We start from the raw sequence: 17,642 nt of genomic DNA on the forward strand, positions 1-17,642 counted from the left end.
CCATGATTCCAGCTCAAAACATTACTCCACCTCCTCCTTGTTGGCGCTGTAGCCGTGTTTGCGTGGGGTGTCCATCAACCAGCTATCCTCCACTCCATCCATCTGGACCATCGAGCGTTGCACGGCACTCATCCGTGAACAAAACAGTTTTGAAATCAGTCTTTATGTAATGTTTGGCCCACTGGAGCCGTTTCGGCTTGTGTGAAGTGGATAGAGGAGGTCGACAGGATGGCGTATGCACAGCTGCAAACCTCTGAAGGACCCTGCATCTTGTTGTTCGGGGGACGTTGGAGGCACCAGCAGCTTCAAAAACTTGTCTGCTGCTATGACAAGGCTTTTTTGCCGCTGCTCTTTTAATCTGATGTAATTGCCTGTAGGAAAGAGTCCTCAATTTGCCCTTATCAGCACGCACACGTGTGTACTGTGAATCAGCTACATACTTCTTGATTGCCAAGACACTTCATCCTGATCATCGCACAATGTTGATTGTAGTCATGCCTTGACCTAAACACTCCACAATTTGTTGCTTCTCAGCAGCCGACACATCCTTTTTCTTTCCGATTTTGGCAGAAAATGTACGCTGCTTAATAAGGTGGGACAGCCTTCTTAAGTAGTCTTGCCTTTCATTGGACACACCTGCCAAACTAATTAGCACAGGTGTCTGCAATTGCTTACAGTGATATAAAGAGCCCTGACACACATCACCATCAATGAGTTTAACTGACAAACAAACAAATTCTTCCCTTATCACTCCTAAACACTTTTTGCATAATAATTTGGAACACAGTGTACATGTGCTTTTCCACATAACACCAGTGGTACACGTAGTGAATCTTACAGTTCTAACTTGCCAACCATGGTCTGTATGGAGTTGTTCAATAAAGGGCCCAAAATTAAGATAACATAGATGGGAGAGGTCTCTATGAATAGGAATTTCTAAGTATTTGATACCCTGTGAGGGCCAGGCAAAGGGAAAGTTGGACTGGATGGAATCCTGTATGGATTTGGGGAGGGAGACATCGAGGGCCTCAGACTTCGCTGCATTGATTTTAAAATTTGACCATGTAACAAAGTGATCTATTTCAGCCATAACAGCATGGATGGATATATGTGATTGAGTGATATATACTAGGACATCATCAGCAAATAGAGAGCACTTGTACTCGGTGCCTCCTACCTCAATCCACCTAATATTGGGGTTATGGCGAATTGATGAGAGCAGGTGCTCCGTCACTAGGATGTATAAGAGAGGGGACAGAGGACATCCCTGCCTTGTCCCATTGGTGATTGTGAAAGGTGATGAAAATGTTCTGATGCACCCCCTGGGCCTTGGGACACCCGGAGCCGGCCCCTTTTTGGTGGATGCTGGTGGTTGTAGTCTCCGTGGTGGCGACCCGGTTCCGTGGCTCAGGGCGGTCAAACCAGTGGCGGAACTATTTATGTGGTTTTGATGTTTAAATGTCCGACTACACCACCCGTGAATTGCGGTCAGAGTGAACCGCCGCTGCAGGGCAGACCGCTGAGGCTGGTGTTGTGGGTGCAGCAGAGCGTAGCATAACTCCCCACGGGAGGAGTATAGCCTCAGGGCAGTGTATGCGGAGGATGGGGGTGATGGTGCAGGGCAGCAGCAGTAACGACACGGAGTCAGTGATGCAGTCCAGGGCCTTTACTCACAGTTCTTACTATCCAGACCACGTCTGCAGGTAACGGCTGCCCACGTCGTACTGTGCTCACCAGGTGAGGGGCTCAGACAACTCCCAGATAACTTTGGAGCGCTTCACAGGACCCCCTTTGTGTGTCCTTTGTCTGGCCTTTCTTACCAACCCTTCTGTCCGGCGGCCTCGGGCCTCCTCTTGGTAAACTTGGCGCCAGTTTCCCTGACCCTATGTGGTGCCTTCCTAGCGGGTGTAGTGAGGGGCTGCGCCACATAAAATGTCACAGCCTCCGGTTTCTAGCTGAGGGTCGTTTCCTGCCTTCACTAGTTTCGGGGACAGGTCTCCCCCTTTGGCCTGACCCCTCCACGCAGGTGGATTCGGGCGTGCGGTGGCGACTCGCCCGTCCGCACCCCTGGGATCCCTTTGTTCCTCGTTCCTGGAACCTTCTCCGCTCCTCTTCCTTCCTTCTCCCTCGTCCAGGCCTTGGCCTCTGTTACTAGGCCCGCCTCCGGAGCAGAGCTCATGCAGAGCCCCTGCTCCCTGTCACTCCTGCTCAGACTTCTCTGCACTGAACTAAGATGGTGCCCACCTTTTATACTCCCTTCTCAATGCACCCAGGAACTGCTTCCTCCCTGCTCCTGCACTACAGGGTTCCCCTTCCTCAGTGTTCCCTCCCCCCACTCCAGCCAGGGGCAGGGTCTGTCGTGCCCATCTCAGGGGCATATTGGTCGCCCTGCCCCATGGCAATGTGGTGTAATGCATGCTGGTGTCGGGTCCTGATCCACACTCCATCCTTACCTGAGAGTGAGATATCACACCTCTGGGTGAGGTGCAATACCTCTGCAGCAACCGAGCCCTCAGGGTGCTACAGTTCCATTTATCTTCAGCCTAGGTGACGTATTGCGATACAGGGCCGTGATTTTGGCTATAAAAGGGTCCCCTAGACCCCTACTCCAAGCTTTTTAAGAGAATCATATATGGCGTGCCAGGAGACTCTATGGAATGCTTTCTCAGCATCCAACGAGAGTATCTAATTACAAATTTTTAACTGCATCTAGCCCAGGAAATACTTTGTGCCTAGTAGCAGTGTCTGCTAGTCAGCGGATTATCCCGGCTGTTAAGCAAGCTACACCACCTGTAGTTTGGACACTTAATTTTTTCAAAGGAAATGCTTCGGGACCACGGGATACTTAGTGAAGAGCATCAGGAGGCACCCCAAGGCATAGGGGCTGGGACTGGCAGTAGGATGCCTTGCGGTGGACAGCCGAGCTCGATCCTTATAAAAGCTTTTTAACTGCAGCAGCTTTAGTGGACGCTACTGGAGCTGGAATTACGCGGCTGCTGGCATGAGACTTGCCCTCCAATAGATCCTTGTAAATGGATTTAAAGTGTATTCATTCAAATTAGAGAGACAATTTAAATTAAAAAGCTTAGAGCTGCCTCCACCACAGGGGGGCTCGCTCAACCCACCAGCGGACAGGCACCAGTATTGGGAGAGGGGGGCTGGCCGTCAGGGTTCACCGCGGCTCTGGCACAAACCCGGCGACACGGAGGTGGCACGGGCAGGAGCGGACTGGCCGTGTCGGCTTCTCACTTTTTGGATTTTAGAAGGGCATGACATGCCTATATCTGTGTCTCCCCCTCCTTTTACTCCTTCACCTCTTTTCTTTTCGCATGACTATATGTACTTGTCACTTTTCCATGTGTTAGTTGTGTCTTCTGAGCAGTTTGTCAGCTTTTGGACACCTTTGAAGGTGTTTTCTATGTGTTTCTATGTGTTTTTGTTTGCCTGCCATTGGTTTTAACGGTGTTCGAAGGTGTTCGACGAACAGTTCGGCGAACACACGGGTGTTCGACGAACCGAACCGAACCGAACACTACGGGGGTGGCTAAACACTACTGCCGACTACAGTAACCGCAATAAAAAAAAAAAAAAAAAAGGCATATGGGAAACTAGTAGATCTCTTTAAACACCATAATCCCAGCGAGAAGGTGGATGAGACAGTTGTTCGGAAAAAGATCCAGGGTCTTCGCACAGTGTATAAAAAAGAGCTGAACAAGGTCGAGAAGTCAATGAAGTCTGGTGCCGGCACAGATCAAGTTTATGTGCCCTCGTTATGGTACTATGAATTACTTGGCTTCACCCGTGACCAGGAGCTGCCACGCACAACAGTATCTTCCATGCGGCAGACCCTGGATGAAGACCCTGTGATCCCGACCGACACCCCTTTTGGAGATGTAAGTACCTTCTTTGCTTGCTTCCCTGTAAATAGCATTTAAACTTGGTATGCACATGCCATAGTTTAATAGAAAATATAAACTAAGGTTTTACCTGCTTAATTCTGCAGTTTACAAGTTATCCCTTCCTGTTCAGATAAGTACACTCCTTTACTATTTTCGACCCACTCAGTTCTCATACCGTTGAATGACATTTCATATCCTGTACTGCTATATGATATATCCAATGCCAACACATTTCTGTGGTGTGGTGCTGGATGTTGTAAAATAATTTTTGGGTTTAACTTTAACATTAATTTTCTGTTCCAGCAGCAACATCAGCAGGATATGTCAACCACAAGTGAAGACATCCTAGGTGATGAACCTAGCCTGGCGGAGGTTACTGAGGGGTCGAGTCAAGACCCTGCACCCTCAACCCTCAACTCAGCTACTGCACCTCGGCGAGTAATCAACTCACGTAATAAGAGAAAGGCCGCCTTGTCACCATCGACAGAGCTACTCTCTTTGGCAAAGAAAATTTTAAGCCAGCAGACCGACTCGGGCATGGACAGCTTTGCCAACTTTGCCGCTGATCGACTTCACAAGCTGGATGCCATACAGAGGATTCATGCCGAAAAAGTCATTTTCGAGACTTTAAATAAAGCGGCAGCCGGTCAACTTAATGAAACATCAACAGTACATAGTAGGATTGACCGTGATCTTTGTGCAAGGCAGGCATGGGCACAAATGCCGGAACCACAGCGTAGCACACCAGTGCGACAATTTGTACCTCAACAAAACCTGCCGCTTGCCCCCCCCCCCCCCCAATATCCCAAGTTTTCAAATTCGTTCCTTGAAGAACTCTTTTCTCTGCCCAGCCAAGGATTTTTGAATGCGGAAAACCAGTATCAAGAGCTTTAGTGATGTTTTCCTTGTAGGGTTTACGTAAAATGTTTAAATTGTTAAGTTATTGTTTAATTAATAGTTAATTTTATTGTTTATTTATTAAAATATTTGTTCATAATAAAAATATTTTTTGAATTAAGACTTGCAGCCTGCTTTATTGACTTCAGCATAAAGTTATTAGCAGGTCTACTAGGCGGGGTAATGGACTGGGTGCATCTATACCAGGGGTCTCAAACTCAGCTGGGCATATGGGCCACACACGGAAAAACATTTAATTTGGGGGTCCACATTATTTGCATGACAAAGTGACATTTTTAGTGATACCATTTTATCTATACACCTTTTGAACTGGTCCTCATCTTGCAGACATGGTCTCCCATCCAGGTCCCCCATATTGCAGACATGGTCTCCCATGCAGCTCCCCCATACTGCAGACATGGTCTCCCCTCCAGGTCCCCCATATTGCAGACATGGTCCCCCATCCAGGTCCCCCATATTGCAGACATGGTCACCCATCCTGGTCCTTATGTTGCAGACATGTCCCCCCATCCAGCCCCCCCCCCATACTGCGCACAGTGTCCCCGTCCCCCCATACAGCCCTCAGGGTCCCCATACCCCCCCATACAGCGCTCAGGGTCTCCGTCCCTCCATACTGAGCACAGTGCCCCCCCCCATACTGAGCACAGGTCCCCTGTGCTGTATTTCACATCACAGAGGGAAAAAAAAAATATCACCTGTCCTCCGTTCCCTCGGCGTCCTCAGCACTTGTGGCCCGCAGGCACAGACTCTGTAATGATCGCGGCTCTCTCCAGCAGCCGCGGACATCAGCGCTGTAGTGCAGTGTATTGCCGCGCAGAGACAGGCTCTCTGCACAGCAATACCAGTGTCAGCCGCCGGCCTATCAGAGGCCAGCAGCTGACATCTGCGCATGGCAGTGACATCATACGCCGCTGCGCTGGGACGCAGAGGTCAGCTGCTGGCCTCTGATAGACCGGCGGCTGGCACTGGTGTTGCTGTGCAGAGAGCCGGTCTCCGCACAGCAATACTCTGCACTACAGCGCTGATGTTGGCGGCTGCTGGAAAGAGCCGCGATAGTTACGGGGTCTGTGCCTGCGGGCCAATTGAAGCAGCCGGAGGGGCCGCATGCGGCCCGCGGGCCGCGTGTTTGAGGCCCCTGATCTATACAGATGCATACATATAATGGGTGTGAGTGATGAAACATCTTATTTGTTTGTAACAAAGTGTACACAACAGTGGATATAAACTTTAACGTTTTTTCATAAAAATAAAATAAATATAACAACCAACCCAAAATATTAACAACAACAACAAAAAAAAAAGTTATTGGCTGCCGCGACGCTGTTGGGCCCCCACAAATCTTGCCAGCATCACTCCGTGCTGTTGGACTGCTTCGCTTAGTCTCCGCTGTGACGCCAGGAGATCGTCTAATGTAGGGATTTCTACGGAGGTAATTGTTAAACGTAAGACGAATAATTCTGTACATTCATCTAATTAAGGCTATGTGCCCACGATGCACCACACCCGGGTACCATCCGCATATTAGAACGCGCCAATTGCGCAAGTACAGATGCAATCTTGCGGAATTGGCGCGTTCTAATGCAAGTCAATGGCGGCGAAAACGCAAAACTTCCGCGAAATAATTGGTAGTGCTGTTTTTTTCCGCAATGATAATCCGCAGCGGAAATTTCCGCAGCATGTGCACAGCACATGCGGATTATCGTTGGGGAACATTGCTGCCCTTCTACCCATGTGTTTTTAATGCGTTTCCACAGCTGCAAAAACGCTGCAGAAACGCACTAAAAACGCATCGTGGGCACACAGCCCATCAGGTACATGTTTGTTATTTAATACTTGCGGTTTTCGGTTTGCTCTGGTGATGAAGAGCTTATGGACCACCCGGATCCTCTGGCATCACCGGCTAGGGAAAGACACAACACTTCATAGTACATGACAGCCCTATACTAAACAAGTTGTATGGACTGTATTTTATGTGAAAGCATTACCGTAAGACGAAGCTACACCCATATCATGGAGTGATGCTGTCGAGCTTGTAGATGACTCCGGCTGGGGCTCCGGGTCTGCAGGTGCTGGAGAACAAATAACATTACATACCTGAGGTACTGCACTGTAATTGCAGTTGTAACTCATGTGCTGCCATATACTGTGCTAACCTATTTTAAAACCACTCACCACGATGGGGCAGGGTCTGTGACCGGATGCTGGTAATGCATTCACTGGATCTGTACCTCAGATCCGCCTGCTTCTTCCGGATCTGGGTAGCGGAGCGCTGCACCCCAAATCTTTGGTCCAGGCCCCGTCCTATACTCCACAACACCGCCTGTTTATGGAGCACTGGATGCTGTGAGTGCTCATGGCAATTATAATCTTTGGCATCCAGCTGTGCTATGAGGTAGCGCACCTCTGCATCCCCCCATGGAGATGTACGCCTCCTGGCCGCCATATTGCCGCCTTTCCTAACAAGCTAGGCCGCAAATACGTCATAAAACACGCCCAAGACGCATCAACGCCGTAAACCACGCCCACGACGCATTAACGTCGCCCACAATGCCCGCGCGGTTTATTAGAGGACCCTGCTGCGCGCGCGAGCTGCGACCCGAATTATACGTATCTCTGTCAAACTGGAGACGCTGCTGCGTTCTACAGATGACGCATTATTAATACAGCGTCTCTGGTCACACGGGAACACTGGTGTCTTAGTGGTTTTAGGTGTGGATATATATTTATATTTTTAGATAGGTATGCATACTTGTGTGTCTGTGACTATGGATGTGTATATGTAGTTATCTGTATATAAGTGTGGATATGGGTGTAGATTTTTATGTATCTGAATATGTATATATTTATTTATTTTTGTAAATCAGTCAGTACTGATAATACTGGAGGACTGGGGCTGCCTTTTACCTTATGGGGGGCTGCATTATACTGTGTGGAGGACCATGACGAGTGCATTAGACTGTGTGGAGGACCATGGGGACTGCATTATACTCTGTGGAGTGTGGAGAGGTGTGGGGGCCATTATACTGTATGTAGGCTATACTATACTAGGTGTGGGGGCCATTATACTGCATGGAAGGCTGTGTGGGGGTCACAGTTGGGGGATTATACTGTGTTGGGGTCACCATACTTTGCCCTGGGAGTTGAGGTGGGGTACAGTAGGCAGGGCTGTTGAGTCAGTAAGCCAAACCTCCGACTCCTCAATTTCCACGACACCGTCTCCGACTGCGATCACCTCATAAACGGCTCATGTGTAGTGATAAATTTACTGCTGCACAGATTCATCTCCGCTAAAAGTCCAGACCCTGAGATCAGGAATAGGACATTTCATAACTTTCCTAAATTCCTAAGAAATAAATATTCCCCACAAACTGCATTGAACTACTGTACCCAATTTATTATATCTTTTAGGAGTCGGTCCATTTTATACCGACTCCCACTGCAACTCCACAGCCCTGACAGTAGGGTCATTACACTGTGCATGTGGAGGAATTCACCATCGGGGTATCATACTGTGTTAAGGGGGACACTTTTGTTGGCATCACATTTTATGGGGCTATGAAAGAGGAATCCAGGAGTTCAGCAAGGAAGAAAATTGCTATGCAAAGGCTGGAAAGTTGTGAGATCTGCTCTTCTGTGCCCCCAACAATTATTAACATTTTTTTTTTTGGGGGGGGGGGCAATTAGAACTTCTGCTATGGGGCCCCATGATTCCTATGTACGCCCCTGGAGTACACGTATGTGTATATGGGCCCTTACTACTGAAACAATGAAAAACAAAGCTTTTGCAAAGTAAAACACAGTTTATTAGACAAATCATTACAAAAGTGAAAGTAGTGTATAAATGTCAGCAGTTGCCCACTATAAGTTCTGATGCTGCCAAGTAACAGCACCAGGACCGTTAAAATACTGGCAGTAGTTGTCGCGGCAGGTCTTCGCATCATGGGTGTTTCTGCCATATCCCACTGGTTGAAGGCCTGCAATTGCAGGATCGTTTGCACGCCATTCACCGAGCTCAAATTCCCCATTGGCTACGTCCACAGAGTCCACGAAGCCAGACGGACAGTACGTAATTGCATCACGTCGACGAAGAAAGTTGTGAAGTGTGCAACAGGCCAAAACAACAGAGTCTATTGATGTAAGCTTCATGTTAATTGGCGTATGAAAAACTCTGAAGCGGTTGGCCATGATACCGAAGGCATTTTCTACAACACGACGTGCCCTTGACAAACGATAATTGAAAATTCTTCTTTCCTGGGTCAGACTTTTTTGGGGGAACGGTTTAATAAGATTGGGATGAAGTGGGAAGGCTTCATCGCCAACAAAAACAAAATTAAGGTTACCTGTAGTCTCTGAGTTGGGAGGCAAGTGTAGGTCACAGTTGTCAAATCGCTCTCCAAAAAGTGTGTGCTCTAAAACACCACCATCAGAAACCCTGCCGTTCATGCCAACATCTACATTTATAAATTAAATTCGTAATTGGCGTTAACAAGGGCCATCAGGATGATGCTGAAATAGCCCTTATAATTATAAAAATAGGATCCACTATTTGGTGGCTGAGTGATCCGGACATGTTTCCCATCCAAAGCCCCACCACAGTTAGGGAACTGCCACAGCTGCTCAAAATCAGAGACAATCTTTTTCCATTCCTCCTCCGTGTTGGGAAACTGTATGTAGCTACGTAGACTGTGGAAAATGGCATTACATGTCTCCGGAATTAGAACGCTGAGCATGGGCCTTGAAATGGCTGAAGAAAAATGCAAGCCTTGCAGTGAGCGTCCAGTGGCCAGGAATCGCAGCGTGACTGCCAATCTTTCATCTGCCGGAATGGCAGCACGCATCGCTGTATCCTTCCGTTGCATACGTGGCTTAACTCTTTCCAGTAACACTTTAAATGATTCCTCTGACATCCTCAGATAGTTGCGGAAATCATGAGGATTCTTCTCCTGAAGCTCTCTTACAAGTTGCATGTGGGACAATTCAGACCTCTTCTGCAGCCACTCTCTGGTCCACATGCGCCGCTTTCGTTTGGAACGCCTCTGTAGCTCCCTTGCCTCATCTATACGCCGAGCTTCCTCAACCAGCAATGCAGCAACCACAATAGCACGCTGCCCGTCATTCATGATGTGCAAACTGCAAACACAAAATGAAAAGATGAGAACACTTTCAACAAAACAATTAACGCAAGTATTTAAACTGTACATGCAAAATATCATGGAAAACCGTGTTCCATTCCGTTAGTGAGCGTGACAGATAAACTCTGAAGCGGTTGGCCAGTACAGCGTGTCAGAAAACGTGCTGTGTGGGTGTGTGTGCACGAGACCGCTAAAATATCTGCCCATGCAAACGCATATACATACAGATAGAAGCCAAGACCTCCCTCCCTGAAGAGCAATGCTAACAGATAATTGGTAGATGTCCTATAAATGAATTAAAAATGGAAACTCATTTGAGACCCCAAACAATACCTACCTCGCTAAAGATGCCTGATTTCTTCAAAGTGGAGTCACAGCCAGACAACGCTACAACGATCCGCAAAATCAATCCAATGAACATATATCAACAGCCCGGAAAGTTCTGCTAGGATCTGCAATCAAGCACGAGGTCAGAAACAAAGGATGGAATCGCTACTCTGTTGCCTTCTTTTTGCACGGCCGGAAATGAGAACGCTGTAGCGACCACCAATCGGGGACGAGGGGCGCGGAAAAGTCCAATTTATGCACGCCTACGTGTCTCAGTTCTGAATCGCTAACGAGTTCGTTGGTTAGGTGTCACATACAGCGATGCACACTGCCCAGCGGGAGCGCAACGACCCAGGAATGGTCCAGGAAGCTTTGTAACGATCAGCGATCTAACAGCAGGGACCTGATCGTTGCTGCTTGTCAGACACAACGAGATCGCTAGCGGAATCGCGGTTGCGTCACAAAACTTGTGACTCAGCAGCGATCTCGCTAGCGATCTCGCTTAGTGTGACGGGGTAAGTCAAAGCCCAGACCTTAATCAATTGAGAATCTGTGGTCAGACTTAAAGATTGCTGTTCACCAGAGGAAGCCATCTAACCTGAAGGAGCTGGAGCAGCTTTGTCTTGAGGAATGGGCAAAAATACCAGTGGCAAGGTGTTGAAAACTCAGACGTATCCAAAGCGACTTGCAGCTGTAATTGCCGCAAAAGGAGGCTCTACAAAAGTACTGACTTTAGGGGGGTGAATAGTTATGCACCCTTTTTTGTCCTATTTGTAGCTTGTTTCACAATATAAATAAAACCAAATGTTCACAGTTGCATGCATGTTCTTTACATGAACTGATGCACTAAAAAAAAAAAATTGTGAAATTCCAGATTGCGAGGTAGCAAAACATGAAAAATGCCAAGGGGGTGAATACTTTCGCAAGTCACTGTATGCTTCTGCTCATTTCTTTGGTTTTGTTCCTGCAGTTGCCAGCTACAAAAACTTTTGCAATTTTACCCACAGACGAAAATATGCTCCCCGATCATGGATATATCAGTGGATTCTGTAAAACTAGAATTATAATACAAAGAAACCCTTAAAATATTGTTTTACCTTGTCCTGACGAAGCAGTACAAAGTGGTCGCACAAGATGAAAGCATTGAAGCCCCAACATTTAATATTTATGTGCCAGTGGAGGCATTCAGGGACATATCTGGTAGCCATATGGTTGTCCAACATTTACAGCTACCTGTTAATTACTCTGTATACACACTAAATGCCTGCTCTTCATCAGATAACCAGCTTCAGTAACCTAGTCACAGTTTGGAGGAGGGGGGGGTGGGTGGAGGCAGTGATCGAATGCACCCAGCCTTTGGTCTGTGTAACTTATAGGTCCACTTACAAAATTCCGCTCTGTAGCTACAGTTACATCATGTGTCCATTTCAACACGAAAAATTTGGTGAAAAAGTCTTCTTGAAAGCGGTTTTCTGTTTTAGCCCATAGGCCTATGGGTTAAAAATAAATATCACCTGCTCCAATTCTTAGCCAGTGCTCCCGGTGATTGTTTATAGGTTGCAACAATAAGGTCACAACTACAAAGCATTCTAAATTATGCCAATGCTTTTTTTGACTGATTTTCCTAAATGGTGGATGCAAATGAGTCAGTACAATATTCAAATCATCAACCGTTAAGAATATAAATCAAATTGTACTGGACAAACCACCAAATCATAACAGTATTTATTTCAAAACTAAAAATCTCAAAATGCACTGTTCCAAATTAGGCACAACATAGTTCCCAAACATTTTATAGGTTGTAAAGAACTTAAAATGGTCTTTTCTTGAATTTGCAGTTTTAAGAGGTCACATTTAGTGACGCAAAAGTTTTTCAATCAAAAACATCTTTATAGACTAAGTTACATGTTAACATAGGACCCCTTTTTTGACATCACCTTCACAATTTTTGCATCCATTGAATTTGTGAGTTTTTGGATAGTTTCTGCTTGAATTTCTTTTGCATGTATAGCCTCCCCAAGCTACTTTTTTATATGAACTGGCTCCCACCCTCATAGATCTTTTGCTTGAGGATACTACAAAGATTTTTAATAGGATTGAGGTCAGGGGTGAATGGTGGCCACCCATGAGTTTCTCTCCTTGTATGTCCATAGCAGCCAATGATTCAGAGGTATTCTTTGCAGCATGAGATGGTGCATTGTCATGCATGAAGATGATTTTGCTACGGATGGCATGGTTCTTTTTTTTGTACCATGGAAGAAAGTGGTCAGTCAGAAACTCTATACACTTTTTCAAGGTCATTTTCACACCTTCAGGTATCCTAAAGAGGCCTACCAGCTCTCTCCCCATGATTCAAGCCCCAAACATGTCCCCACCAATCATCCATCAGGCCCATCCAGGTTGGCATGAGACTCATCAGTAAACAAGACTGTTTTAAAATTAGTCTTCATCTATGTCTGGGCCCACTGAAACCATTTCTGCTTGTGAGCACTGTTTAGTGGTGGCCAAATAGTAGGCTTATGCACAACTGCAAGCGTCAGGAGGATCCTACATCTTCAAGGTTGCGGGACTACAGCGACACCTTTAGAACACATTAAATCCAATTTGCATAATAATTTGGAATGCCCTGTCCAGTGCACAGGACTGGCAGCCAATCAATAGCTTTGGTGGCTCTTTCAATGCAGATGGAACTAGCTGCTGAACCCTCAAAGTCTTGGACCATTTACTGAACCTCTTACCATCTGAGCCAATTTTTACATTTGGAAAAATGCAAGAGCGCAATAGGGTCTTATCCAATTAATAAATGTTACATAAAAGTATGAAAAACTGCTCACCTAGTAGGGTTGTGTGGGACACAACACCTATAAAGCCTGGACTCCAGATGCTGCAGCTTCCTATGGATATTTCAGAGATAGATGCTGGGAAAGGAAGTTGTTTCTGCGCTCTCTGGAGTCACGACAAATTATTAGTATGGATAAAAATGTAGGTTTATTGTCTACGCAAATTTTTACATTTGCACTTTTGCTTTTTTCATTCTCTTATTCCAAAAGCTATAACTTTTTAAATTTGTTTTTCATTCAGTCCCATTTTCACAGGAGTATAACATCAAACACCTGGTTATGCGCCTGCATTTACAGACATTTGTGAAAGAAAAGGGTCGTTTTAAAGAGATATAGTTACAGAGCAGGGCTACCAAGTGCTAAGGCGCATAGTACATAAATGCTCTTCCGGCTCAATAACTGCAGCGCTCCCAACCTTATCGATCATTAATATAAGAGCAAAAACTGTGCACCAAGAGCTTCATGAGATGGATTTCCATGAGAGAGCAGCTTTATGTAAGCCTGACATCATGAAGCCACTGTCACTGGCCTAGGGGTTAGAAGGAAAAATGTTCTATGGAGTGATCACTAGTGTTGAGCATTCCGATACTGAAATATCGGGTATCGACCGATATTCGCGGTATCGGAGTTCCGATACTTTTAGAATATTGAATACCGGAATCGGAAGTTCCCATAATGCCTGCGCTTTGCAGTGTCTCTGAAGGATGACAAGCTGGATGGCAGCGCTCAGCTGCGATCCAGCCTGTCATCAGAATGCCATCCCAGCGTGAGAGAATTCTCCTGCGCTCACGGCAAGCGCTGGAGAATTTTCCCACGCTGTCAGTGACGTGCATGAGGTGAGCCGAGTTCATTGGACATGAGTAGTGTTGAGCCACCCCCGTAGTGTTCGGGTTCGGTTCGGTTCGTGGAACACCGGGATGTTCGTGGAACTGTTCGTCGAACACCTTAGAACACTGTCGAACAACGTCGAACACCGTTAAAACCAATGGCAGGCAAATAAAAACACATAGAAAACACCTTCAAAGGTGTCCAAAAGCTGACAAACTGCTCAGAAGACACTCTCTTTAAAAAAGCCGGCCAGCAATTCAGCATCAGTACCCGACAATTTAGAAGAGAAAGAATAGAGCATCACACATAGATTAGATAGATAGAAACATGTCAGTCAAATATATAAGAAGTACAGTGACAGTGTTGGTTAATGTACTTGTCATTTAGTGTTAAAGGATTTATTAAAAAAAATAAGTGTTTTCATGCACAGCCTCTTTAAAAAAGCCGGCCGGCAATTCAGCATCAGTACCCGACAATTTAGAACAGAAAGAATAGAGCATCACACATAGATTAGATAGATAGAAACATGTCAGTCACATATATAATAAGCACAGTGATAGTGTTGATTACTGTACTTGTCATTTAGTGTTAAAATAAAGGATTTACTAAAAAAAAATTGGTGTGGGGTTCCCCGTAATTTTAGTCTCTAGCAGAGGTTAAGCAGATGGCTGGGGCAGTGTTTGAAGCCTGGGAAGGGGGTAATACCCACGGAGCTTCCCAGGCTACTAATATCAGCCCCCAGCTGAATACCTAGCCTTTACTAGCTATTAAAATGGGGGATCCCCAAAAACAATGATGTGGGGTCCCCCCTATTTTAATAGCTATCAAAGGCTAGGCAGACAGCTGGGGGCTGATATTAATAGCCCAGGAAGGGTGCCATGAATATTGGCCCCCTCCCAGGCTAGAAACACCAGCCGTCAGCCGCCCCAGAAATGGCGCATCCATAGGATGCGCCAATTCTGGCACTTAGCCTCGCTCTTCCCACTGCCCTGTAGCGGTGGCAGTGGGGTAATAGGGCTGGGGTTGATGTCAGCTTATAATGCCAGCTGACATCAAGCCCAGGTTAGTAATGGAGAGGCGTTATTAAGACACCCCCATTACTAACCCCATAGTCAAAGTTAAAAAAAAAAAAACACAACATCCAGAATAAAGTCCTTTAATTGAAATAAACACACAATTCTTTATTGTTCTAAATTAAACCATACTTACCATCACGCCCATTCCAGCTGAAGCCAACGATCTCCTGCAATAAAAATAAAATAATAAACCAACATCATCCTTACCTTTCCATGGTTCCCAGGACGGCTCTAGCTCTTCTACATTGACATGACAGGCTGGATCGCAGCCGAAAGCTGCCATCCAGCTTGCCATGCCGCAGACACTGAGAAGCGCATGCATGCTTGCGCTCCTTAGTGTCTGGCTGTGACGGCATCCAGATAAGCCGAGATCATGTCCAATGAACTCAGCTCACCTCATGCACGTCACTGACAGCATGGGAGAATTCATCCTATGGATGCGCCATTTCTGGGGCGGCTGACGGCTGGTGTTTCTAGCCTGGGAGGGGGCCAATAATCATGGCACCCTTCCTGGGCTATTAATATCAGCCCCCAGCTGTCTGCCTAGCCTTTGCTAGCTATTAAAATAGGGGGGACCCCACATCATTTTTTTGGGGGTCCCCCATTTTAACAGCTAGTAAAGGCTAGGTATTCAGCTGGGGGCTGATATTAGTAGCCTGGGAAGCTCCATGGGTATTACCCCCTTCCCAGGCTTCAAACATCTGCCCCAGCCGTCTGCTTAACCTCCGCTAGAGACTAAAACTACGGGGAACCCCTCGCCAATTTTTTTTTTATGAATCCTTTATTTTAACACTAAGTAACAAGTACAGTAATCAACACTATCACTGTACTTCTTATACATGTGACTGACATGTTTCTATGCATCTAATCTATGTGTGATGCTCTATTCTTTCTGTTCTAAATTTTCGGGTACCGGTGTATGCCGCTGCTGAATTGCCGGCTTTTCATGTAATACATTCTACATTATCCTTAGTTGTTTTCCTTCATGTAGAATTAACCTACAAGGAAAGAAAGGGTTTATTTTCATTCAGATATTTGTGTCCCATTGACTTGCATTGGTTTCCGGTATCGGAATCGGCGATATCCGATATTTTTGGGGTATAAGTCCGATCCAATCCGATCCGACATTTACCGATATCGGAAGGTATCGCTCAACACTAGTGATCACGCTTCTCGATCTGGTAGTTTAACCGCAGCGCCTCGATTTGACAAATACTAGGTGAAGTTTACCTGTCTAACTGCATTGTGCCAACTGTGAATGTTGGTGTACGAGGGATAATGCTATGGGGTTGGTTTTTTAGCAATTTGCCTAGACCCCTTAGTTACAGTAAAGGCAAATCTTAACCTCTTAATGCTTCATGACCTACAATTATTTCATAGTGTGTGTCAAAGACTTTCAAGCGGGCTCAGAGGCAAAGCCTGCTCCCCACAGGGCAGATGCTGGCTAAATTATATAGCTAACATGTGCCTCTAACAGCAGTGATCAACATTCTGGTGTAAACCTTTTATATGTCGCTGTCAATCACTCACTGACAGCAGCATTGAAGCGCCATCTGGCCCGGGCAAGATCACATGGAGCCGATGGGATGCTATGAAAGCCATGGGCCGGCCATGTGATCTCTCCTGTGATGTCCAGCCTGTGGCTAGGCGTCATAGATGACTTTCATTTTTACTACATATAGCAATACTGTGTATTTCTATACATAGTACAAGTGATCAGATGAATGCAGGTTCAAGTTCTCTAGTAAGACTTATGAAAAGTAAAAAAAAACTGAAAAAAAAGTTTTCAAAATATAAAATAATTGAATCACCACCTTTTCCAAAGTTAATAAAGAAATGTAAAAAAGTGTAAATAGGTGGAAACCACTTTCTGTGTAATAAATATCTGAAGTAGTTGTTAGGTAAAAGCCTTCATCAATACAATATTATTGTAAATTTGTGTAACTACTTTAAGAATCATTTTGGTTACATAATTTATAATATGACACTTCTAAATGTTGTGTGCATCTTAAAAGTAAACTTATAAATAGATAAAATTCAAAACAACCCACATTACTTGGCTAACTGCAGAATTTTCTGCATGTTCCTGAAACCTCCTGACAAAGCTGGTGTACAAGCGAAACGCACATCAACATTTATTTTGTCCTGATTGTGTGACGGCTCTATTATGTCGCTAGGCAATATTGTTTTTTTCTTGATGTTATACCAGAGCATGATGACTATTAAACTACTAGGACATGAGGGGTTCAAATGCTGTGATGACAGGTTAGACTTTCTAGTCAATCAACCATGCTGTATTGGTAAAGTGTATTATACCTTGATGTATAATAAACCTTTTATTTTTGATTTATGTAAACTCGTGCTGGTGACTATTATTGCATTCTTGAATATATTTGGTTTACTTGTCATTTTGCGTCTGATTGGCAATACACAATCTGCCAAGCTCGGTTTCCTGGTTGTGACATAATAGACTATGGTATATAGCTTCTTCTTCCTTTTTATTTTTATCACATGCATTCAATATTATTATTAACCATGTGTAATCAAATACATTTATTTTTACTTTTTTGGGTGTTCTCTCTTTGAGTAGGCTTTTCCTGAATTAAAATCTTGTAGAAAACA

This window comes from Phyllobates terribilis, unplaced genomic scaffold (assembly GCF_046119375.1).
Source record: "Phyllobates terribilis strain yellow unplaced genomic scaffold, ASM4611937v1 Scaffold_9__5_contigs__length_417890890, whole genome shotgun sequence".
Lineage (NCBI taxonomy): Eukaryota > Metazoa > Chordata > Amphibia > Anura > Dendrobatidae > Phyllobates > Phyllobates terribilis.